Genomic DNA, 26,835 nt, shown 5'->3' on the forward strand with positions numbered 1-26,835 from the left:
TGCAGTTGTATGATTTTGCAATTAAAAAAAAAACTGCACGAAAAGTTACAAATTGTTTAGGACGATGACATTTTTACGACCTCATTCATGAAAAAGGGGCGGCACGGTGGTGTAGTGGTTAGCGCTGTTGCCTCACAGCAAGAAGGTCCGGGTTCAAGCCCCATGGCCGGCGAGGGCCTTTCTGTGTGGAGTTTGCATGTTCTCCCCGTGTCCACGTGGGTTTCCTCCGGGTGCTCCGGTTTCCCCCACAGTCCAAAGACATGCAGGTTAGGTTAACTGGTGACTCTAAATTGAGCGTAGGTGTGAATGTGAGCGTGAATGGTTGTCTGTGTCTATGTGTCAGCCCTGTGATGACCTGGCGACTTGTCCAGGGTGTACCCCGCCTTTCGCCCGTAGTCAGCTGGGATAGGCTCCAGCTTGCCTGCGACCCTGTAGAACAGGATAAAGCGGCTAGAGATAATGAGATGAGATTCATGAAAAAACAAAATCACCAAAATCTCACTTGTTAGAAATTCCTATAAACTCAAAGCCTTCTGTTTATCTTTTATCAGCGCAACTTCCTGCTTCTGCTCTTCCCTGGCCACGCCCCTGATCATTTTTTTTTTTCATTTCATCTTTTATAAATTGAACTGTATTTCTGTTCCATGACTGATAGTTTGGATAATTTTCCCAGGTCCTTGTACTAGCTTTGGTTCTCAAGTTGCGTTCTGGTATTTTCTGGTTTGGTCTGTTTGAATGATGATGATGATGATTGTTAAGAATTCCCCTGCATTAACTCGAACCCTAATCCCTGCTCTGACTATGTTTGGCTAAAGACTCCGGGTCTCTTGCATCTAACTGCGTCTGCCTCTTGACACAGAACCATTATGGAACTGTTTCATCCAAAAGTGGAACTTTTCATGCTCGGGGACGTTCCATATTCAGTGTACAAAGACAGGTAGTAATTATAACGCATGTGTGTCTTGGGTGTGTGAATAGAAGTCAGGAAATCACCAGGTAACCCCACACACATGTATCGCCTTCACACCCAGGGCGACACATTTTTACCTCTTTGCCTATTTTTCCTTTTCTTTTCCCTTTAAACCTGTAGGTGTCTAAACACTGATCTGCTCCTGGTGTGCTATTCAAGGAATGTTTTGTTGATCAGAGGGTTAAGAGCTGTGTCTGTTTTAAAATGTGGGTTTCAAATATTTATTTTTTTCCACCCCCCGTTACCTGGCAACCAAGACAGATGAGTTAACAAACTTATTTATTACGGAATTCAGCTCTACTTGTGTTTAACTTATCAAGAACACTGATTTGTTGGAAAACACTGGGTGGGAAGGGTGATACAGTCCCTTTAAAGGTCCCATGGCATGAAATTTTCACTTTCTGAGGTTTTTTAACGTTAAAATGAGTTCCTCTGACCTTCTTAAGTCACCCCAGTGGCTAGAAATTTCATAATATGTAAACCAAACTATGCCCAACATTTGAGAATGGCGCGTCAAAACGGCGCGTTGATAAGCTCTTCCCTTTACTACGTCAGCAAGGGAGATGATCCCCACGCCCCCCCTCTGGATTCCCACCCACTGTATGGATTGCCCCGCCCAGCTCAAAAGTTGCCACCAAACATGGAAATTGCGCTGTACATGGATGTGACAACACAGAAAAGAGTCTGTTTTTACTGCTGACGGGAGAGCCCCTGAAGACGCAGTGGCTTAATTTTATTTACTCCAATAATACGCCGTCGAGTCTACCTAAGACGGTGTACGTTTGTCGGAAGCATTTTCCTGAGGAATGTTTCCACAACTTGGGACAGTACAGGGCAGGTTTTGCACATCAACTGTCACTGAAGCCTGGGTCCGTACCAAGCATCCCTGCCGCATCAGCCACAAACAGCGAACAAGTAAGTGTATAACTGTTAAGTCGTTTTGCCGTGTTTTAAAATCGGTGCCACGTTAGCCTTGCAATGGCTACATTAGCTGTGCAGCTAACCGCTTCCTGCAGTTAGCCAGGTACTCTGCGCTACAAAACCAAAAAGCATGCAGCATGCTCTGTTATAATAGCCAATCAAAACAGTTTTTACAAAGACACCCACATTCTTTTTTTTAAGTCACCCGTTCATTTTATTTGTTTGTTTGTTCAGTAAAACCCCAAACATTTGTTGAATTTATTTTATTTCCTCACGTCGCACCTTAATGACGTCAGCGCGCGGTATTTTTCCCTTCGCGGTTTGTTCCTTCTCTCTCGCCATAGTAAGACACCCACATCCGCTTGTTCTGACCCACTGGAGGTAGCGTCACAGTGCTGTTAGCCAATCAGAGGTAACACGTTTACATGTCATGAATATTAATGATAAGACCCGCCCCCACCCTCTACCCTTCCCCGCCTCCTGCTTCTCATTAGCAAAACGACGCACTGGGAAAAGCACTGAAATGGGGCTTTCTCCCAGGAGGCTATATCTACGTGCCGAGGGTTCATTTCGAGAAAGGCTGCGGATATAACATCCGGAAACCTCCACGAGCCCGTTTAAAGCATCAACAAACCACCATGCCATGGAACCTTTAAGGCTTCCTCCAGAGAGAGAGAGAGAGAGAGAGAGAGAGAGAAACCGAAGAGTTGCCTTGGGTTGTGATTATTTACGAGCATAGAGGGGAATTCAATTCCGCTAAAATGAATATGAATTATGATCAATTGTATAACCGCTGACTCTCGCTCATGCAAATTCTTCAGACTCTGGATTTGGGAGGTGAAGAGAGAGAGAAAGAGAGAGGCAGCAAGAGGGAGTGACTGATCAGGAGGTATTTACAGAATGCACGGAGTGTAACCTTAAGCACAAACACAGAAGATGTAAGAGAAGTGACTGTGTTTAAACCCGCAAACAATTAATATTGAATTCCTGCAATATCCCCCTGCTCAAATGCCCCTCCCCCCAAAAAAAAAATTCCCACAATTCCCATATACTTATGAGGACCTTCCTGTGGCATAATAATTAATGCTACAGGACACCTAACACCTGTGATTATAAGGATAGATGACACTGTCCTATCATTGTGAACACACACAGGTTTTCCTCTATTTGTGAGGACTTTTGACGCCGTCCTGTCATTATGAGGACCTTTGTTCCTTTTTGGTCCTCACAAAGCGCTTAACGTGCACACAAACAGACAGTTTATCTCAGCTTCTTATCAGGATAGTGGGGACTTCCATTTTTCTGATATTGATATTATACACACATGCACGGTCTTACTTGCAGCTTTGTTCTTCTGCCAGCAAATACATTAACCGAGCGCAAGAGACATAAAATAATACCGACAATATTCCTGATGGGTGAAATTTGCTCTGTTACAGACCCGAATGTAACCCAAGAATCCTCCATCTGATCCGGACCTGACCTGCAGCGTTTTCAACCTGCACCTGAGTGTCGAGCTCTTGGAGCGACTATTAGGCTTTCAATCCAGAAGAACCTTTTCATGGTTATTAGAACTCATCTCATCTCATCTCATTCTCTCTAGCCACTTTATCCTGTTCTACAGGGTCACAGGCAAGCTGGAGCCTATCCCAGCTGACTACGGGCGAAAGGCGGGGTACACCCTGGACAAGTCGCCAGGTCATCACAGGCCGGTTATTAGAACTGTTGGAGGAATTTCCTCCTTTTTTTTTGTGAGTCTGCACTGCAAGAACCAGGCTTGTCGTACTCAAGTCCGACTCGTGACTCGATTTGGACTTGAGCACTGATGACTCGGACTCGTGCATTAACTGCATTCGGACTTGTAAATTGGAGACGAGGACTGTGATTTTTTTTCCTTTTTTTTTGTAATATGACATAATAATTTGGCGTAATATGTTTATATTTATATCTACATTAATTTTTATACTAATTTCCTGCAAGAGAATGCACATTCACCTATTCATATGTCACGTTGAGGAACAAACTAACGTTAACGGCGCTAAAATGCTGGAGAGACGCCCCTGGGATTGTCCGCTTTGCTTATACAGACTTCTCGTGCAGTGGGAAAAAATGCACTGCTGTGTGTTCCGTATGTAGAAGAACTATCGAGGAGACGATGGGGATGACCTCGAACGTCAATCGTCATTTGGCGAGACTCCACCCAGAGAAGGAAGTGGCACGCTATGTTCATTGCTCTGTTGATAGTGGTCGGGGCTGGCTTGCTGAGCGATGAACTAGCTAGTGTTTGCTCTCTCTCATGTTATTTGCCCTGTTGATAGTGGGCGGGGCTTGCTGAGCGATGAACTAGCTTTTTATCTGTAGCCTGTTAACTAAAATGGCGCAGTCAAGCAGGAACGTTAGTCCGACACAGTAGCAGAGATGCTTTCACATACTGTAAAGGCAGCAACAGCCACCGTCACATGGTGCCGTTGGAGTCTTGTTCTCAGACTCGACTCAGAATTATCCTTAATGACACAGACTTGAACACCGGGGACTCGAGACTGGACTCGGACTCGAGGTTTAGTGACTCGACTACAACACTGGCAGGAACTGAGGATGAGTGTAGTTCTTAGAATGGTGTTTTGGGGGATTTTTGAGTGATGTAAGTGTGCGTTGATTGGTTGAACACATGAGCATAAACAGCACCCGCAACTGCAATTTTTAAAAGTATTTGTAAAATGTTAGCCGTGTAAACAACAGCTCTTAAAACATGGGGAAAAAACATCAACAAGTCCCAGGGCTTTGAACCAGAATTTTTTTCCTATTGGTTCGTTCCGAACAGAAACGGAATTTTAACGTTTCCGGTTTTGGGTTCCACCATTAAATAGACGTTCCCAAACCGGTTAGAACAAAAAAATTTCGTTCCCGGAACGGTTAATTACGTTCCCTATCAACTGTTTAACAAATGGCTATAAAATTATGTCTCTGTCTCATCCAGCTTAAGCCAAACGTAGGCTAATTCTATTACAACCTTCATTAAATAAGACAAGAAATAATTCAAAACAATTATTATTTCAAATGTTGGCAATTTGGATTCTCAGTATGTCTTCCCATCTACACAAACAGAAAAAGTGCCAAAAATGAAAGATAATTCGTTTAGTGTGTTACCAAAGGCTAGTCAGGCCCTATACAGGGCTTTCCACAAGCGCCGGCTGCCGGCCATACAGCCGGCACACAATTAAGTCCAGCCGACTACTTTAATGACTATTATTTTTGTAGCCCACAGGTTCTAAATATTAATTTTCGATTTTAATAAAATTAAATGTTTATCTAACGGACTGACAATAATGTCAAACTGAACCGTCATTGCAAAGCATAACACGTCTTGACACAGCCACTGCAAAGTGAAACCTAAGCCGAGCACCGTGGCTCTTCGTCCCGAGGCGCGGGGCTAGCAAGAGAACCATGAGTGAAGTGATCTACTGCTTGAGTTAGTCTAATCAGAGAGACAGGTTACACAGTGACAGTAGGCTTGACATGCTTGATTATAATATAAAGTACACTATTATATTAACTTTAAGTTGTTCGTTGATAAATACTGCATTGAATCTGATCTTTACTGTTTCAGCTCACTTAACACATTTTGTACTTTTACACTTTCTGCCTGTTGATGCGTCGCGCTGTCCAATCAGAGGCGGCCAAATTTGCATATTACAGGAATGATTTCTGGGATAGCATTGAGTTTACAGTTCAGAGGGATCTGGCTTCTTTAGACGCTGTCTTCTTAAAACTGAATAAATATTTAAAAAGAGCCAAATGAGCCAGTCTTTTGAACAGCTCTTTTCAAAGAAGGGATCACAAAGATGCGGATCCCATCAAAGAGCCATAAATCCCATCTCTACTAGCGCGCCCTGCCCGCGCTGGTTCTTTGAGGGAGGAGGGCAGAGGACTCTGGCTGTGCGGGGCGTGGCGTGGCTAGCTGCTATCGTTTTTCTAAGCAAAGTCTCTGTTCCAAGTTCCTGGCAGTTTCAAAAGCTTATGAAAAACCTACATCATGTCACAGAGCGTTAATCTCGCGATAAAAAAATTATCGCCGTTAAAAATGAGTCAAGTTAACGCGTTAATAACGCGACATTTTTGACAGCACTAATTTTAAGTAATCACTATTTTCCGCCACAAATTTGCTCTTTATTCACTCGAAAATAACAAATTTACTGTCAGCACGTCACACCACTTTCTGGTCTCCCCATTCTACGGTGCAGTGGAACGATCCGTTTCTATAGAAACAAGCGACCGAAACATGACACATGAAAGTGGGCAAGTTTAAATCCTAGGTAGTTTGCTGTTTTCACAACAACACATACATATGAAAACAAACTAGTGGCACCACTATGGCAACCGTCGGCCGGCTTACGCATCACTTCAGTGTTCTTAGTGGGACGCAAACATTAAAAAAAAAAAAAAACAGCTCTTGGTATGTAGTTCTTGGAGGAGTTCCCCAGTGGGTAGTTCCTCTCACGAGTCCCAAGAACTGTTTGGTACGAAAGTTTTGATTGACAGTTAGCATCGTATATACGCTATAGCTACTGACATCCATCCATCCATCCATTATCTGTAGCCGCTTTATCCTTCTACAGGGTCGCAGGCAAGCTGGAGCCTATCCCAGCTGACTATGGGCGAAAGGCGGGGTACACCCTGGACAAGTCGCCAGGTCATCACAGGGCTGACACATAGACACAGACAACCATTCACACTCACATTCACACCTACGCTCAATTTAGAGTCACCAGTTAACCTAACCTGCATGTCTTTGGACTGTGGGGGAAACCGGAGCACCCGGAGGAAACCCACGCGGACACGGGGAGAACATGCAAACTCCGCACAGAAAGGCCCTCGCCGGCCCCGGGGCTCGAACCCGGACCTTCTTGCTGTGAGGTGACAGCGCTAACCACTACACCGCCGTGCCGCCCCTAGCTACTGACAGCTATCATTAAATCAGTAAACACGTCAGTAACTACAATTCTACAATGAGGAAGAAAATGTGAGATTGCAACATATACGTAAATATGAATTTGTCATAAGTAAGGCCGTTTGTAACCGTTCCAGATTATACTTGCATAGTTCGTCCAACTGTTTAAGTGGAAAATTTTAATTCTTGTGCGTAATGACGATCGTGTTTATTTGTGGTACAAACAATAAAAGCCCAGTGAGGACTCTGGGACTGGATCAGAGTCAAACACACTGGCTGGAAGTGCACCAGACAGTCAGGGGGATGAGGTCGAGACCAGAGAGACTCAGACAGAAGTATACAGAGAAATCCGGTGTGTGTGTGTGTGTGTGTGTGTGTGTGTGTGTGTGTGTGTGTGTGTGTGTGTTGAACTGAAACCCAGACAGTTTGACTGAGAAAAAAAAACAAATCAGACCTCAGGTGGGCTGTCGATAAACTGTCTCAGGGATATCCAGCATCCCCTCCACTTCCTGTTTGTGTAGCTGGTCAAATCAGACATTTGCCTACATGTGCGTGCGCGCACACACACACACACACACACACACACACACACACACACACACACACACACACACACACACACACTCAAACAAGACAAACTGTGTCTGTGTGTGTGTTTGGGTATGTTAGTCAACAACATGGATGAATAAATCAGATGGTAGATCAGATTTAGATCAGATCATCTGACATGCACTCACGAAAGTGTGTGTGTGAGAGAGAGAGAGAGAGAGAGAGAGAGAGAGAGAAAGAGATCCGTTGGTTCTTTAATGTTGAGCCGTGTAAGTGTTTTCTTCGAGGTGGAATTCACATAAGCATCCTGAAGCAGCAGTAAGCCTGTTGAGATCAAGCGAGATCTCTGCGCACACACACACACACACACACACACACACACACTGAGATTGCTCATATCTCCACCGATGTCTTTTCGGTAATAGCAGATTTATGTGTGTAAAGATGGCTGGGTGTTTGTATCTCCGTTATGCTGTGTGTGTGTGTGTCTGGATGAGGCATTGGAATACCTGATGCCAGACAAGTAGCGCTGATGGCACTTGACATGATGACATCATTTGTTAGAGCTTGTTTGATGCTGTAGTTGTGGATTAAACAGATTTTAGCGGAAGACTTCACAACAACGATGGAGAGAGAGAGAAATGGAGGAGGGGAAAAACCCATCTTCAACACTCAAACCACATTACAGACAGGGCCTGAGGGACATGCCTGGGTTTGGTTGATCTCTCTCCTTCTTTTTCCGTCTGCATTCTTTCTCTGACTCTGTCAATAGATATATTTATGAAATGAACGATATGTACTTTGACAAATATATTTGCACGTGCTAGCAGTTAGCATGCACGCTATACAACCCCGATTCCAAAAAAGTTGGGACAAAGTACAAATTGTAAATAAAAACGGAATGCAATAATTTACAAATCTCAAAAACTGATATTGTATTCACAATAGAACATAGACAACATATCAAATGTCGAAAGTGAGGCATTTTGAAATTTCATGCCAAATATTGGCTCATTTGAAATTTCATGACAGCAACACATCTCAAAAAAGTTGGGACAGGGGCAATAAGAGGCTGGAAAAGTTAAAGGTACAAAAAAGGAACAGCTGGAGGACCAAATTGCAGCTCATTAGGCCAATTGGCAATAGGTCATTAACATGACTGGGTATAAAAAGAGCATCTTGGAGTGGCAGCGGCTCTCAGAAGTAAAGATGGGAAGAGGATCACCAATCCCCCTAATTCTGCGCCGACAAATAGTGGAGCAATATCAGAAAGGAGTTCGACAGTGTAAAATTGCAAAGAGTTTGAACATATCATCATCTACAGCGCATAATATCATCAAAAGATTCAGAGAATCTGGAAGAATCTCTGTGCGTAAGGGTCAAGGCCGGAAAACCATACTGGGTGCCCGTGATCTTCGGGCCCTTAGACGGCACTGCATCACATACAGGCATGCTTCTGTATTGGAAATCACAAAATGGCCTCAGGAATATTTCCAGAGAACATTATCTGTGAACGCAATTCACCGTGCCATCCGCCGTTGCCAGCTAAAACTCTATAGTTCAAAGAAGAAGCCGTATCTAAACATGATCCAGAAGCGCAGACGTCTTCTCTGGGCCAAGGCTCATTTAAAATGGACTGTGGCAAAGTGGAAAACTGTTCTGTGGTCTGACGAATCAAAATTTGAAGTTCTTTATGGAAATCAGGGACACCGTGTCATTCGGACTAAAGAGGAGAAGGACGACCCAAGTTGTTATCGGCGCTCAGTTCAGAAGCCTGCATCTCTGATGGTATGGGGTTGCATTAGTGCGTGTGGCATGGGCAGCTTACACATCTGGAAAGACACCATCAATGCTGAAAGGTATATCCAGGTTCTAGAGCAACATATGCTCTCATCCAGACGACGTCTCTTTCAGGGAAGACCTTGCATTTTCCAACATGACAATGCCAAACCACATACTGCATCAATTACAGCATCATGGCTGCGTAGAAGAAGGGTCCGGGTACTGAACTGGCCAGCCTGCAGTCCAGATGTTTCACCCATAGAAAACATTTGGCGCATCATAAAATGGAAGATATGACAAAAAAGACCTAAGACAGTTGAGCAACTAGAATCCTACATTAGACAAGAATGGGTTAACATTCCTATCCCTAAACTTGAGCAACTTGTCTCCTCAGTCCCCAGACGTTTACAGACTGTTGTAAAGAGAAAAGGGGATGTCTCACAGTGGTAAACATGGCCTTGTCCCAACTTTTTTGAGATGTGTTGTTGTCATGAAATTTAAAATCACCTAATGTTTCTCTTTAAATGATACATTTTCTCAGTTTAAACATTTGATATGTCATCTATGTTCTATTCTGAATAAAATATGGAAATTTGAAACTTCCACATCATTGCATTCCGTTTTTATTTACAATTTGTACTTTGTCCCAACTTTTTTGGAATCGGGGTTGTAGTTGTTAGTATGCTAGTTAACACTTTTAAAGTGAGGGATGTTCCCAAGAAATCACAAAAGGTGTCTTGAAGGTGTCACAAAACTTAACGTTCCAGCTCAAACTTGGACCCTGGAGACTCCTTTCATAAACGTTAAACAAGCGTTTCCTTCCAGAAAACTTCACATATCGACGTTTCCACACGTTTTTAATCCGTTTATGTGGATCGTGAGCCATCCAAGTCTCAGTCAATAAGCTATAGCAACAATAATGTATTACAATATTAAAGGAGAACTGAAGGCAAATTTTTTTATCATCAAAATTCTATTTATCTCTTTTTATTAAATATAGGAATGCATTTTGATAGCTATTTTGTCACTGCTATCACAAGTTATGAGTGTTTGAAATATGCTATGTAATAGAATCAGTCCATATGTCAAAGCAATGGCCGTAAATGAGGTTTGTTGAGGCCTGTGTGAGACATCGTAGGACGGAAGTAAAACGTACAGCGGAAATCAAACTGTGTCCGAAATCGCTCAATCGTTCACTACTTCCTGCTCCCTATATAGGGAATTACTGTATAGAGGACTATATAATGAGCTCATTGGTAAAATGAAAAAACGCTTTTGGACACTCGTCCGTCGTGCTGGTATTTACGTCATTACTGTCGCACAATTAAAACACGCCAGATCAGTCGGCTGGTGGGTTTTCAAAATAATAAACACATGCGTGTGTTTTTGTGATAAATCCGTATTATACTGAGCGCATTTCACACATTAATCAATACAAAGTACCTGCAGCTTTCAGTTCTTTTAAATCAAGGCTGAATACTTTCTTTCTTCTTTGCCGCTGCCTTTTATTAAACAAATTTGAGACTTTTAATTTGATTTCTTTCAGTGTGACCGCAATGCATGATGGGATATATTGCTTTGGTTAGTGACCATCGGCTGTACACTACTTTTCGTGATGCATTGTTGGATACTTTGAGTGCACTATACAGGGTGTAAATAATCCTCACTGAGGTTTCGGACAGCACTACAAAATGGCGTCCTCACTATATAGTGCCCTATATAGTGAGTAGGGAGCGATTTCAGACACAAGGAAAGTGACCAACATCTGCCAGCGTTGTCGAAACACATGCACGCCCTCTTTCGAATGCTGACGTAATCAAGCCAGAAGTATAGTTTGTTTTGATAGCAATCAGGAAAGTTTGAAAAAAGTAGGCAGTAATCATCATTTCAACTCGTTTTTGTGCAATACTTCGTTTGGAAAACAGTTTTCAAAATGGCGGCACTGACACCTGGCTGACACTTCACGTTTCGAAGTCTTGCACAAGTCTCGTGAAGATCGCGCGGATAAGCGACGCCTGCCGCGGACCAAACGAACTAAATTCAACACGGCTAAAAACCGAATCGGCCGATAAGTATAATATTTAATTGCAATTAGTTGCCAATACGAGTCACGATATAAGGTTACTAAAACCGAAAACGTAATTGAATAACACGTTAATTAAGAAATAAAGCAAGTTTAACAATGACTTCAGTTCCCCTTTAACGTAGCACGTTAATAAAGTGTGATTTGATTTCCGACCAATCAGATTTGCGAATTCGGCGGCATTTTAATGAGGTTATCCTTTGCATTTTAACATTAGTTTACTGTTTGTGCTTTTATTTCAGTGAGGAATTTATTTATGTCTGTTTTATATCGTACAAACGTTTATTATTTCATGCTGCGCTGCTCCCCGGGAATTTAACTTTCCCTTTGCTGTCTGGAAATTTCACCATCCAGGATTAGAGTGTGAGAGCATCCAGTATCTATCAAAGCCTCTTTCAGACGCTCATTAACCGAGGCTGACTCAGTACGTCCCCGAGGTCTGGCCTGGCCTGAGTACAGAACACAGCAGCACATGTTTGCGTTTCCTGGCTTGACAGAATGGTTTAGTGTCCTAGCCGTAAAAACCAGACTTCTAGCATTTCGTTAATAAACACGGCCAAAAGTTGCCGACTAATATATTAAAAAAAAACCTTTCCTCGTATCCTGTCTGCAAACATGCAAGATTATTTTATTTACTCGCTGATAACTGCTTTAAGGAAAACTTCCTAATTTACGTATTTCCAGGGCATGCAGTGACTCAAAATTTTGTTTTCGTGCAAAAAAAAAACAAAAACGTGGCATTATATCAAGACAAACCCTTCAATATTCTGAAGCTCGAGGCCAGAAAAGTGTACACAGGTTAAGAGACGCTTAGTGGACTAATGGCGGTGAACCTGAGGCTCAAAATAACACCGTGAAAACATTGCACGACTTCTGTTGGTTTTTTTTGTTATTGTTGTTGTTTTTTGACACAGCTGCACTGAAAAAAAACCTCTTTCAGATTTACATGAAAAAAAAACATGTACATCGGTTGCACATGTTAATATCATGTTTTCTCATCTCATTATCTCTAGCCGCTTTATCCTGTTCTACAGGGTCGCAGGCAAGCTGGAGCCTATCCCAGCTGACTACGGGCGAAAGGCGGGGTACACCCTGGACAAGTCGCCAGGTCATCACAGGGCTGACACATAGACACAGACAACCATTCACACTCACATTCACACCTACGCTCAATTTAGAGTCACCAGTTAACCTAACCTGCATGTCTTTGGACTGTGGGGGAAACCGGAGCACCCGGAGGAAACCCACGCGGACACGGGGAGAACATGCAAACTCCACACAGAAAGGCCCTCGCCGGCCACGGGGCTCGAACCCGGACCTTCTTGCTGTGAGGCGACAGCGCTAACCACTACACCACCGTGCCGCCCCATCATGTTTTCTAAAAAGCATATATTCATGTCAGTTAAACATGATTCTGTTTCGCAGAGCAAACATGATTTTTTCATATAAATCTACCATTTTTATTTTATGCTTAGTGTATATAATTACCTCATGATAAATCAACATTATTTATTTTATCATTATATTTTTACATGATCAAGCATGGGCGGCACGGTGGTGTAGTGGTTAGCGCCGTCGCCTCACAGCAAGAAGGTCCGGGTTCGAGCCCCGTGGCCGGTGAGGGCCTTTCTGTGTGGAGTTTGCATGTTCTCCCCGTGTCCGCGTGGGTTTCCTCCGGGTGCTCCGGTTTCCCCCACAGTCCAAAGACATGCAGGTTAGGTTAACTGGTGACTCTAAATTGAGCGTAGGTGTGAATGTGAGTGTGAATGGTTGTCTGTGTCTATGTGTCAGCCCTGTGATGACCTGGCGACTTGTCCAGGGTGTACCCCGCCTTTCACCCGTAGTCAGCTGGGATAGGCTCCAGCTTGCCCGTGACCCTGTAGAACAGGATAAAGCGGCTAGAGATAATGAGATGATCAAGCATGACCAATTAATACTTCATAAAGCATGACCTAAATTTACATTTTTAGAGAGAATGCAAGGGGCTTGCCACACAGTGTTTCAATAATGCTTTTTTATTACCATCTCAAAATGCAAACATGCTTTTGCCAAGCTACAGCATAGCAACAGCTTTGTTAGAACTTGTGCTACGCTACTCAAGACGGAAGCAGATGCCACCAGAACCCCTGACTCTGAAATCAGGGGGTACAACACAAACATGCAAAACCTCAACTCAATTTTGTTTTTAAATCCCAAATTAAAACACTTAGCCAAGTGGAGTATGGATTTTTTTTTTTTGCTTTGTAAAGTAAAAGGGAACATAAAAAATACGAGCACAAGAGCTTGAGCGCATGAGTGTCAGTAATGGTCCATTGCAACAGTGTTTGTGAAACCGTGAACCTCCTTAGAGAGCAAGGTGCCTTCCAGCACCATCAAAATTTGAAAGAGTGCTTCAGATGTGCATGGTGGTTGAGGTTCAGCGCATACATTGATCCAGATGGTCACCAAAGAACAACTGAAGAGGTACACTTTTAAAACAACTTGAATAATAATATGCTTAAAGAAGTCGTGTTCAAAACTAAACCTTTATTTATTCGTCACATGCACACTTCAAGCACAGTGAAATTCATCCTCTGCATTTAACCCATCTGAAGCAGTGAACACATGCACAGATCAGGGATGAGAATGAAAAATATTTAAAAAGTCTGAAAAAACCGGGGCGCGGCCCATGGCCCAGGGGGGCGGGGCCCAGGGGCTAATGATTTTTGGCTTTTTTTTTTTTTTTTTTTTTACCCCAAAACCATTAATTTTATCAGCAAAAAGTTGCAATTTATTTGGAAATAAATTCCCCTTTTTGGTGGACTACCAGGTGAAAATGATTAATATGGTACAAGACACTTGTTTTTAATCAATTCACATTTGATGATTTCAAAAAAATCAATGCACCTTTTAATATAAACGAGCACTACAGTATTATCTCATCTCATCTCATTATCTCTAGCCGCTTTATCCTGTTCTACAGGGTCGCAGGCAAGCTGGAGCCTATCCCAGCTGACTACGGGCGAAAGGCGGGGTACACCCTGGACAAGTCGCCAGGTCATCACAGGGCTGACACATAGACACAGACAACCATTCACACTCACATTCACACCTACGCTCAATTTAGAGTCACCAGTTAACCTAACCTGCATGTCTTTGGACTGTGGGGGAAACCGGAGCACCCGGAGGAAACCCACGCGGACACGGGGAGAACATGCAAACTCCTCACAGAAAGGCCCTCGCCGGCCACGGGGCTCGAACCCGGACCTTCTTGCTGTGAGGCGACAGCGCTAACCACTACACCACCGTGCCACCCACTACAGTATTATATTTCTGCATTTTTGCTATTCATGTCTTTGAATACTCTAATCCTTTAAAATGAAGTGCAAACCAGAAAAAAGTTCTATCATATAATTCTCTTAAGCGTTCTTCTGATGTTATCATGCTCGCAGGAGCTCTTGCATATTAAGCAGGCAACATTCAGCATCACTCATCACTTCCCTTTCAACTGTTGTGTGTACTAACAAGGTTTTATCTGGACAGGATGTTGTGTAATGTAATACAGATACCATATGGTCAATTTGAAGATCGAGTTGGTGATTTTGAGTTAAAGAGCAGGCATGTACAATGGGCATTACATATTGGAAAATTTTTTCAAATCAAAAACTATAAGTTCATCTCGGCCTAAAAAATTTGGGCAGCCGCTCCCGTGCGGCACATACCAGCAATTCCCCCGTCCCTCTATAAAATGGGCAATAAGTAGGAGAGTTATACATGGTATTATACCTAAAATTTTATCAGAAATATAGATATGATACTATGATTCTCCCCAACATGCTACATTAGACAAGCTAACCTCATTTATAAAAAGATACACACTTATATATGACGTGTATTTGATATATATGATGTATATTCATACATTGTTACTTTACGGAAATCTTCAATAAGTTTGGTCTTTTCATGACAGCCTGTTGTTGACCTAAATATAATGCACATGAACTGACACTCCTCACCTCAACATGTCCTTTACAATCATTTAAGCCACCATGGGCAATGCTGAAACCACTGCTGCAAACAGTACATCGCGCGAAACTGTCATTATTGTTGACCCTTATTAGACGGGGAGATTCTTTAGTGTAATCTGAGGTGAAGTGGGTTTTGTACTTAAGTTTTTTGGGGCGCGCGCTCTCTCTCTCTGCCATGCCGATCCTGTAGGCCGCACTGAGTCACCTGAAAACTTCGGTCCTCGAGAAAAGGGATAAAAGCCCGCCCACACTGACAGCTGACTGGCTTATTTTGCTGAGTAACCCAATCAGGATGCTCTTTGCCTGGCATGCGCTACATGAACAGGCACACAGGCAGTGTTGCCACATTGGGCGGTTTTAAGTGCATTTTGGTGGGTTTTGAACATATTTTGGGATAGAAAAAGTCAGCAGTATCTGGCAACACTGCACACAGTCTCCCTCGCGCGCGCACATTCTAAGATGCGTGATGCAGACCTTAATGTTGCGTGCACACGCTCTTGCTCGCTTCTATCAATATGCAGGAGACTCCCGGAAGTTCCGGGAGTCTGCGTTATAAGGTGACCACAGATCGTTAATCATACACACACACACACACACACACCCGAAAATTTCTCAACAGATTTACATCAATCTCAGAAACGATCATTTTGGTTTGAAAAAGTCGGAAATCCACCGATAATTCTCATCCCTGACAGATCAGTGGGCAGCCACACCAGAGCACCCAGGGAGCAGTCAGGGGTTCGGTACCTTGCTCAAGGGCACCTCAGCCCAAGGCCGCCCCACGTCAACCTAACTGCATGTCTTTGGATTGTAGGGGAAACCGGAGCACACCCACACAGACACAGGGAGAACATGCAAACTCCACACAGAAAGGCCCTCGCCGGCTGCTGGGTTCGAACCCAGAACCTTCTTGCTGTGAGGCGACCGTGCCAACCACTACACCACTGTGTTCAGTTACTGTAACATGAAAACAAAATGGAGGCATTAGAGGAGGCACATTTTGGAACGCACAACCCCAGGAGAAATGGTCTCTGAAAATACAGGGGTTAGAAAAAGGTACAAAACCTACAAGAGCTGCATGAGTGTGTTTCAAGTAATGCTCCATTGCAACAGCTCATTCACAGAGTCTGTTTTTGAGAACTTGAACTTTTAGAAAGCATGGTGCCTTCCAGCATCATCAGAATTTTCTGGAGCACTTCAAAACAGTCCTTCAGATCTGCAGGGTAGTTGAGGTTCAGAGCATACATTAAGCCAAATAACATGGCAACAGCTAACGCAACGCTCTCCAGATCCTGCAGTACCTGCTGGCCTTCCAAGACAATCTCCATGTCCTCTGGTTTGTTGGTGGCATCATGTTTGACGACGTAGATTCCAACTGTAGTCTCCTCAATAGCTTCTTGGATGTGGAATTTGTCTTCTGCCTGCAGAGTGCACAGTCAAAAGAAACAGAGTAAGATCAAAGAACAAACAACAGAACAAAAGGAGGAGTTTGTTGGAAAGAGGGGGATAGTGTGCAACGGAGAAAGACCGTGTGCGTGCAAATGTGTGTGTCGTGCATGTCAGGGTTGTGTCTACAACCCCGATTCCAAAAAAGTTGGGACAAAGTACAAATTGTAAATAAAAACGGAATGCAATGATGTGGAAGTTTCAAAATTCCATATTTTATTCAGAATAGAACATAGATGACATATCAAATGTTTAAACTGAGAAAATGTATCATTTAAAGAGAAAAATTAGGTGATTTTAAATTTCACGACAACAACACATCTCAAAAAAGTTGGGACAAGGCCATGTTTCCCACTGTGAGACATCCCCTTTTCTCTTTACAACAGTCTGTAAACGTCTGGGGACTGAGGAGACAAGTTGTTCAAGTTTAGGGATAGGAATGTTAACCCATTCTTGTCTAATGTAGGATTCTAGTTGCTCAACTGTCTTAGGTCTTTTTTGTCGTATCTTCCGTTTTATGATGCGCCAAATGTTTTCTATGGGTGAAAGATCTGGACTGCAGGCTGGCCAGTTCAGTACCCGGACCCTTCTTCTACGCAGCCATGATGCTGTAATTGATGCAGTATGTGGTTTGGCATTGTCATGTTGGAAAATGCAAGGTCTTCCCTGAAAGAGACGTCGTCTGGATGGGAGCATATGTTGCTCTAGAACCTGGATATACCTTTCAGCATTGATGGTGTCTTTCCAGATGTGTAAGCTGCCCATGCCACACGCACTAATGCAACCCCATACCATCAGAGATGCAGGCTTCTGAACTGAGCGCTGATAACAACTTGGGTCGTCCTTCTCCTCTTTAGTCCGAATGACACGGCGTCCCTGATTTCCATAAAGAACTTCAAATTTTGATTCATCTGACCACAGAACAGTTTTCCACTTTGCCACAGTCCATTTTAAATGAGCCTTGGCCCAGAGAAGACGTCTGTGCTTCTGGATCGTGTTTAGATACGGCTTCTTCTTTGAACTATACAGTTTTAGCTGGCAACGGTGGATGGCACGGTGAATTGTGTTCACAGATAATGTTCTCTGGAAATATTCCTGAGCCCATTTTGTGATTTCCAATACAGAAGCATGCCTGTATGTGATGCAGTGCCGTCTAAGGGCCCGAAGATCACGGGCACCCAGTATGGTTTTCCGGCTTTGACCCTTACGCACAGAGATTCTTCCAGATTCTCTGAATCTTTTGATGATATTATGCACTGTAGATGATGATATGTTCAAACTCTTTGCAATGTTACACTGTCGAACTCCTTTCTGATATTGCTCCACTATTTGTCGGCACAGAATTAGGGGGATTGGTGATCCTCTTCCCATCTTTACTTCTGAGAGCCGCTGCCACTCCAAGATGCTCTTTTTATCCCCAGTCATGTTAATGACCTATTGCCAATTGATCTAATGAGTTGCAATTTGGTCCTCCAGCTGTTTCTTTTTTGTACCTTTAACTTTTCCAGCCTCTTATTGCCCCTGTCCCAACTTTTTTGAGATGTGTTGCTGTCATGAAATTTCAAATGAGCCAATATTTGGCATGAAATTTCAAAATGTCTCACTTTCGACATTTGATATGTTGTCTATGTTCTATTGTGAATACAATATCAGTTTTTGAGATTTGTAAATTATTGCATTCCGTTTTTATTTACAGTTTGTACTTTGTCCCAACTTTTTTGGAATCGGGGTTGTAGGTGGATGGTGGAGTGGAATGCAATGTGTGGAAAGCAAGTAGGCTACATTACTTCAACATAGATGGAAGATTATCACTTGGTGAAGGATCTACTACTGGGTAATCAGCTTTTTGCCTGCCCCATATTTGTGCGTAGAAATGAATGACAGTTTTTAAAAGTGAAATTTAAGTCAGTGAAATGATACCCTAAAACAGGATCTAGATACTCACCCCTTACTACAGAGCCTTTGGGACAAGTGCAGAGCAAAGCAGATTTTGGCCGCCTCAAAACAAACACAAAATATAAACAGACATTTATATTGTTTTAATATTCACACACAAAAAAGGTATAATTTCTCCTAAAATCCATGCTACACGTCATATTTAGTCACAATATAGTAGGCTAATGAAAGTGCCAGCTTTAACGAACGGCTTGCCTTTCACATAGGAGTGTTCAAATCCCCCCCCACTGCACAGGCTACTGTGCACTGTGTACACTCACATTCACACCTACGGTCAATTTAGAGTCACCAGTTAACCTAACCTGCATGTCTTTGGACTGTGGGGGAAACCGGAGCACCCGGAGGAAACCCACGCGGACATGGGGAGAACATGCAAACTCCGCACAGAAAGGCCCTCGCCGGCCACGGGGCTCGAACCTGGACCTTCTTGCTGTGAGGCGACAGCGCTAACCACTACACCACCGTGCCGCCCTGTCATGTTTTCTAAAAAGCATATAGTCATGTCAGTTAAACATGATTCTGTTTCGTAGAGCAAACATGATTTTTTCATGTAAATCTACCATTTTTATTTTATGCTTAGTGTATATAATTACCTCATGATAAATCAACATTATTTATTTTATCATTATATTTTTACATGATCAAGCATGGGCGGCACGGTGGTGTAGTGGTTAGCGCTGTCGCCTCACAGCAAGAAGGTCCGGGTTCGAGCCCCGTAGCCGGCGAGGGCCTTTCTGTGCGGAGTTTGCATGTTCTCCCCATGTCCGCGTGGGTTTCCTCCGGGTGCTCCGGTTTCCCCCACAGGCCAAAGACATGCAGGTTAGGTTAACTGGTGACTCTAAATTGACCGTAGGTGTGAATGTGAGTGTGAATGGTTGTCTGTGTCTATGTGTCAGCCCTGTGATGACCTGGCGACTTGTCCAGGGTGTACCCCGCCTTTCGCCCGTAGTCAGCTGGGATAGGCTCCAGCTTGCCCGTGACCCTGTAGAACAGGATAAAGCGGCTAGAGATAATGAGATGATCAAGCATGACCAATTAATACTTCATAAAGCATCACCTAAATTTACATTTTTAGAGAGAATGCAAGGGGCTTGCCACACAGTGTTTCAATAATGCTTTTTTATTACCATTTCAAAATGCAAACATGCTTTTGCCAAGCTACAGCATAGCAACAGCTTTGTTAGAACTTGTGCTACGCTACTCAAGACAGAAGCAGATGCCACCAGAACCCCTGACTCTGAATTCAGGGGGTACAACACAAACATGCAAAACCTCAACTCAATTTTGTTTTTAAATCCCAAATTAAAACACTTAGCCAAGTGGAGTATGGATTTTTTTTTGCTTTGTAAAGTAAAAGGGAACATAAAAAATACGAGCACAAGAGCTTGAGCGCATGAGTGTCAGTAATGGTCCATTGCAACAGTGTTTGTGAAACCGTGAACCTCCTTAGAGAGCAAGGTGCCTTCCAGCACCATCAAAATTTGAAAGAGTGCTTCAGATGTGCATGGTGGTTGAGGTTCAGCGCATACATTGATCCAGATGGTCACCAAAGAACAACTGAAGAGGTACACTTTTAAAACAACTTGAATAATAATATGCTTAAAGAAGTCGTGTTCAAAACTAAACCTTTATTTATTCGTCACATGCACACTTCAAGCACAGTGAAATTCATCCTCTGCATTTAACCCATCTGAAGCAGTGAACACATGCACAGATCAGGGATGAGAATGAAAAATATTTAAAAAGTCTGAAAAAAACGGGGCGCGGCCCATGGCCCAGGGGGGCGGGGCCCAGGGGCTAATGATTTTTGGCTATTTTTTATTTTTTTTACCCCAAAACCATTAATTTTATCAGCAAAAAGTTGCAATTTATTTGGAAATAAATTCCCCTTCTTGGTGGACTACCAGGTAAAAATGATTAATATGGTACAAGAGACTTGTTTTTAATCAATTCACATTTGATGATTTCAAAAAATCTCATCTCATCTCATTATCTATAGCTGCTTTATCCTTCTACAGGGTCGCAGGCAAGCTGGAGCCTATCCCAGATGACTACGGGCGAAAGGCGGGGTACACCCTGGACAAGTCGCCAGGTCATCACAGGGCTGACACATAGACACAGACAACCATTCACACCCACACTCACACCTACGCTCAATTTAGAGTCACCAGTTAACCTAACCTGCATGTCTTTGGACTGTGGGGGAAACCGGAGCACCCGGAGGAAACCCACGCGGACACGGGGAGAACATGCAAACTCCACACAGAAAGGCCCTCGCCGGCCCCGGGGCTCGAACCCAGGACCTTCTTGCTGTGAGGCGACAGCGCTAACCACTACACCACCGTGCCGCCCCCCACTTCAACTCACGCTGAAAAAAATGAGAAAAATCCAGCCTTTAATTGAAATAAATTTATTCCGAGAAAAACAAATCCCTTACTACGAAATAATTATTTTTCAACATAAACCCATGTGCCACTATTATTGGCAGCCCTGGAAATGATAGTGAACACAATGTAACTGAAGAAAGTTTAGCATTTTCCCAATAATTGTGGAGGGCACGGTAGTGTCGAGAGGGCAAATGACTCTACTGACAGAATTATTACACAAAGCTGAGCAAACATTATAGTGTGTGTGTGTGTGTGTGTGTGTGTGTGTGTGCGCGCCGTTTGTTTGCTTGCGTGGCTGCTCTCAGTGATGACAGATCTCACACACACTTCACATATGCACAGGGCAGCTAAGGATACACTAATCAATAACACATCACTTGCTAATTATCTTAGCGATGACACAGACATGTTCAGTAATCTCACACTATCAAGCCTTCATCAATCCCACACACACACACACACACACACATCCCTTGAGGCAGGCAATAAAGACTTATGCTACTGAAAAATGCTCATTAATTAGCGAGTAGAAAGAAAGACAGATGGAAAGATAAACAGGCAGACAGGTGGAGGGAAACAGACAGACAGATAGATAGATAGTCTCTCTCCATTTGTGCCTGTCTCTCTCTCTCTTTGTATCTGCCTCACTGCCTGTCTCTCTACCTCACTGCCTGTCTCTCTCTCTCTCTCTCTCTCTCTCTCTCTATGTGTCTGTCTCTCTTTCTTTGTGTCTGCTTCTCTCTCTCTCTCTCTCTCTCTCTCTCTGGATAATGGCTGTCTGTGATTAACACTGTACAGGAAGCTGTGTGTCATTAACACACTCTAAACTGAAGAAAGACAGGCGGAAGGAGAGAGAACATCAGATCAGCCGAGCATCACGATCCTGAGCGCTAATCAAAACACACACACACACACACACACCTGACTGAACACTGTTTCAGAAGTTAAGGTTGTACCAAAGAGAGAAAGAAAAAGAGAGAGAGAGAGAGGTTCTTTGTAATTGTTATTTTACCCTCAGTCAGTATACTTAAGGAATCTTCTGATTTCTAATTTAGGAAAGAAACTATAGAAAACACACACACACACACACACACACACACACACACACACACACACACACACACACACACACACACAGACAGCCTTCTGAACAAATTAAATATCTATTTGATCTCCATGGCTGAACAAATATGGAGTTCCACCAGTACGAGTATACACACAATGAAAACACACATGCGCGCACACACACACACACACACACACACACCACATGTCTTTAGCATTAGCACTTCCTTGGATATTGTTGCTGTTACTGTTTGTGCTTTGATTCCCAGGTGTTTTCCTGTTCTGGATCCGCTGCCATGATTCAGTATTAACCATTTACACCTCCACCACCACATCTCTCTCTCTCTCTTTGTCTGTCTCTCTCTCTCTGTGTCTGTCTCTCTCTCTTTGTGTCTGCCTCACTGTCTCTCTCGCTCTCTGTGTGTCTGTCTCTCTGCTTGTCTCTCTCTTTTTGTGTCTGCTTCACTGTCTCTCTCTCTCTCCGTCTGTCCCTCTCTCTGTGTCTGCCTCACTGCCTCTCTCTCTCTCTCTCTTTGTGTCTGTCTCTCTGCCTGCCTCTCTCTCTCTCTCTCTGTCTCTCTCGTGTCTGCCTCACTGCCTCTCTCCCTCTTTGTGTCTGCCTCACTGCCTCTCTCTCTCTCTCTTGTGTCTGCCTCACTGCCTCTCTCTCTCTCTGTCTCTCTCGTGTCTGCCTCACTGCCTCTCTCCCTCTTTGTGTCTGCCTCACTGCCTCTCTCTCTCTCTCTTGTGTCTGCCTCACTGCCTCTCTCCCTCTTTGTGTCTGCCTCACTGCCTCTCTCTCTCTCTCTCGTGTCTGCCTCACTGCCTCTCTCCCTCTTTGTGTCTGCCTCACTGCCTCTCTCTCTCTCTCGTGTCTGCCTCACTGCCTCTCTCTCTCTCTCTCTCTCGTGTCTGCCTCACTGCCTCTCTCCCTCTTTGTGTCTGCCTCACTGCCTCTCTCTCTCTCTCGTGTCTGCCTCACTGCCTCTCTCTCTCTGTCTCTCTCGTGTCTGCCTCACTGCCTCTCTCTCTCTTTGTGTCTGCCTCACTGCCTCTCTCTCTCTCTCTCGTGTCTGCCTCACTGCCTCTCTCTCTCTCTGTCTCTCTCGTGTCTGCCTCACTGCCTCTCTCCCTCTTTGTGTCTGCCTCACTGCCTCTCTCTCTCTCTGTCTCTCTCGTGTCTGCCTCACTGCCTCTCTCCCTCTTTGTGTCTGCCTCACTGCCTCTCTCTCTCTCTCTCTCGTGTCTGCCTCACTGCCTCTCTCTCTCTCTGTCTCTCTCGTGTCTGCCTCACTGCCTCTCTCTCTCTTTGTGTCTGCCTCATTGCCTCTCTCTCTCTCTCATGTCTGCCTCACTGCCTCTCTCTCTCTCTCTCTCTCTCTCTTTGTGTCTGCTAACCTAGCATGCAAGAAGTAAACTAGTAAATGAAACTTGTCCTAGCGGATGTGCTGAGTGATGGAAAGCTGACGTGAGGTGTGAAAGCTTATCTAGCAAATGAATGACGAATAATCGTGATTTTCGTCGTGCTGCTCAGTTGTCTGAGTGGTGTAACAGGCTGGGCGTCTCAGACAAGGGGCTGTCATTCAAATCTGCTCATGAGTCTGCTCAATATTCGGCCACACCCACCAGACTGTGCGTTTGACTGTTATTTGAATGAGCATTGTTTTATTACTTTTTTTTTTTAATTCAGTCTTTGCAAGAAGTTGATTATGAAACACTGTATTCTCATCAGATCTTGTGTCAAAGCTTTGATTGTGGTTGGGTGGTTTTATGTAGAGCTGGAAGCTGTGTTTTTGTTGACGTGGCTAAACTGAATAATTCGAGCGCTCGGGGCATTGGGTGTAGTAGACTGTCAGCGTTACCAAACGTTCCTTGCCAGATGCCTCACTGGAGTTACGTGTGATGGCGCGTCTGTCATGTCAGGGCACAAAAGCAGGGTGGAGATCAGACTGAAAGTTTCCCAACACATTACAGCTGAGATAAAACATTTCAAATATGTTCATGGGGAAAGTAGAAGCCTGAACGATGAGCTGACGATGCTGATTCTAATAAATGTTAACAGTTTCTGAAATGATGACACAACCTGGCCCGTTCCAACTGTTCATCTCTGCAAATGAAAATAGCGCACGATAATAACACACTGGCTGACTTCTCCTTCTCTGATTAGCTTATTTACAAAAGGGAATTTGAGGTAATAAGGGCATTTACATGCACACAATAATCTGATTCAAACAACAACAACAAAAAAGACATTAAATAAAAAAATCCTTTCCAGGTATAAACATTGTTACTCGCTTTTTTTTCTTCTTTGATTGTTGCGGTACATCAGAACCATAAAGTATAATGACAAAAAATAACATAACGATTAGCATATTACTCCTATACTGTATACATACTTTGACCACAAGCTGTTATTGTTTTAGCTTCTTACCCTACGTGAGACTGGATGTCCAGATGTATTATACTGGCTCCGACCACAACAGGCAGCAGATTCATCTATACAGTGGGGAAAATAAGTATTTGATCCACTGCCGATTTCGCAAGTTTTCCCACTTACAAAGAATGGAGAGGTCCGTAATTTTTATCGTAGGTACACTTCAACTGTGAGAGACAGAATCTAAAAACTAACAGACCTGTTAATTTTTCTTTAAGAAGCCCTCCTACCTGTATTAATTGCACCTGTTTGAACCCATTACCTGTATAAAAGACACCTGTCCACACGCTCAATCAATCAGACTCCAACCTCTCCACCATGGGTAAGACCAAAGAGCTGTCTAAGGACACCAGGGACAAAACTGTAGACCTGCACAAGCCTGGGATGGGCTACAGGACAAGAGGCAAGCAGCTTGGTGAGAGTGCAACAACTGTTGGCGCAATTATTAGAAAATGGAAGAAACTCAAGATGACTGTCAATCTCCCTCGGTCTGGGGCTCCATGCAAGATCTCGCCTCGTGGGGTTATCAGTGATCATAACTACACGGGAGGACCTGGTCAATGACCTGAAGAAAGCTGGGACCGCAGTCTCAAAGATTACCATTAGTAACACACTACGCCGTCATGGATTAAAATCCTGCAGTGCGTGCAAGGTCCCCCTGCTCAAGCCAGCACATGTCCAGGCCCATCTGAAGTTTGTCAATGACCATCTGGATGATCCAGAGGAGGCATGGGAGAAGGTCATGTGGTCAGATGAGACCAAAATAGAGCTTTTTGGTATAAACTCCACTTGCCATGTTTGGAGGAAGAAGAAGGATGAGTACAACCCCAAGAACACCATCCGAACCGTGAAGCATGGGGGTGGAAGCATCATACTTTGGGGGTGCTTTTCTGCAAAGGGGACAGGACGACTGCACCGTATTGAGGGGAGGATGGATGGGGCCATGTATCGCGAGATTTTGGGCAGCAACCTCCTTCTCTCAGTAAGAGCATTGAAGATGGATCGTGGCTGGGTCTTCCAGGATGACAATGACCCAAAACACACAGCCAGGGCAACTAAGGAGTGGCTCTGTAAGAAGCATTTCAAGGTCCTGGAGTGGCCTAGCCAGTCTCCAGACCTGAACCCAATAGAAAATCTTTGGAGGGAGCTGAAACTCCCGTGTTGCCCAGCGACAGCCCCGAAACCTGAAAGATCTGTATGGAGGAGTGGGCCAAAATCCCTACTGCAGTGTGTGCAAACCTGGTCAAGAACTACAGGAAACGTCTGACCTCTGTAATTGTAAACAAAGGTTTCTGTACCAAATATTAAGTTCTGTTTTTCTATTGTATCAAATATTTCATGCAATGAAATGCAAATTAATTATTTAAAAATCATACAATGTGATTTTCTGGATTTTTTTTTTTTTTAGATTCTGTCTCTCACAGTTAAAGTGTACCTATGATAAAAATTACAGACCTCTCCGTTCTTTGTAAGTTGGAAAACTTGCAAAATCGGCAGTGGATCAAATACTTATTTTCCCCACTGTATAATAAGCAGCAAAGTTTGTTTATTTGTTTGTTTGTTTGTTTGTTTGTTTGTTTTGAGCTAACGTCGCCATTTCTCGACGGATTTTCACCAAATTTGGCAAGTAGGTCCGGGTATGACCCGAAATTTTGCGGATATAAACAAAACTCATGCATGGGCCCCAGGGAGGTCCCTGGGGGGCACAACATCCACCTATCCCCTCCCTCAATGCCTTTCATGTTATATCAACACAAACTCTCGATAGATCTTCACTAAACTTGGCAGGTAGGTACAGGAGATAGCCACAATTTGGCAGAACTCAGAAATTCCATATTTGGGCCCCACAGGGTCCTCAGTGGGCCCCTGGATGGTGGATGTTTGGATTTTTTTTTTGTCTTGGGTTTGACATCATTTCTCAACGGATCTTCATCAAATTTGACATGAAAGTCTGGGGGGAGCCCAGAATTTTGCAAAACCCGAGCAACGCCAGTAACCTGCTAGTATAAAATAAGCTGCAGGGAGCATTTAGCTAAGTAGTTTACAGACAAGATGGAAACTTACTGATTAAATGAATCCTTGATAATTGAGTTTCTTTTTGTAACTGAGCTTAATTTTCTTTGCTGCATGTACTGAACAGACATAATGCTGGTGCAGAACATTTTTAGACAACACAACAAAAGTATTGATTATTTCATGAACAGATGCAAGCTTGCAGTCGTCTCGGCGTCAGATGCTCCGCCCACAGGTCCATATACCTTTTGTACACCTTTCTGGTTTTGAGCTT

Source organism: Neoarius graeffei, chromosome 27, assembly GCF_027579695.1.
Source record: "Neoarius graeffei isolate fNeoGra1 chromosome 27, fNeoGra1.pri, whole genome shotgun sequence".
Classification (NCBI taxonomy): domain Eukaryota; kingdom Metazoa; phylum Chordata; class Actinopteri; order Siluriformes; family Ariidae; genus Neoarius; species Neoarius graeffei.